Below are 857 nucleotides of genomic sequence, written 5' to 3'. Positions count from 1 at the left end.
CTTATTTTCACATTTCCAACACTTATTAGAACATATTGGGTCAATTTTAGCTAACCTTTCAGGTGTTACATACCATCTATAAAACATTTTATATATATTTTCTTTATACAGAATAGCTTTCGTAATCCTAATATTTTTCTTCCATATTTGATCCCACTGCTCTAATATAATAGTAGGCCCAATATTCTGCCCCCATTGAATCATATTCCCTTTTACTATTTCATCCACCATTAAATCATCAAGTAACAACACAAAGTCTTTGTAAAAGCTTCTGATCCATAGATGTGATAATCTTTTCAATCTCTATAAGGTTTTTGTAAAATCCGATTCTCTTGTCTTTAGTAAATCTGGATTCAATTTGCGCTCTTTGCCACCATAGTAGGTCTTCTAATGGTTTCAAATGATCTTTGGAGTCCGATATATCCAAATACCTTCTTGGTAATTCTTCCTGGTATACATTTGGGAGTTTAATGGATTCTAGTGCCACAGTCAATTTTGAGATTTTTATATAAAGCGCTTATGTGTGTTTTCCCATACTTTCATTAAAGATGCCCATATCCAGTGCTGCTTGAAATATTTATGGCCACTTGCCTTTCCATACCATAAGAATGCATGCCACCCTAACTGAAGGTCATGGCCTTCCAGTTTCAGTGTTCTCTTATCTTCCAATGTGACCCAATCTTTAATCCACGTCAATGCAGCTGCTTTATAATAAAGGTTCCAATTAGGTAGGCCTAGGGGTCATTTCGTAGAAAAAGAGGTGCAGGAGCTCATTAGCATAATTCATTTGCATAACTTATTTGCATATGCCACACACCCTGACATCACCGGAAGTGTGTCAGAAGGCAACACCCACC

This window comes from Gekko japonicus, unplaced genomic scaffold (genome assembly GCF_001447785.1).
Source record: "Gekko japonicus isolate JY-2015 unplaced genomic scaffold, Gekko_japonicus_V1.1 scaffold424, whole genome shotgun sequence".
Classification (NCBI taxonomy): domain Eukaryota; kingdom Metazoa; phylum Chordata; class Lepidosauria; order Squamata; family Gekkonidae; genus Gekko; species Gekko japonicus.
This window is presented reverse-complemented; position numbering follows the sequence as displayed.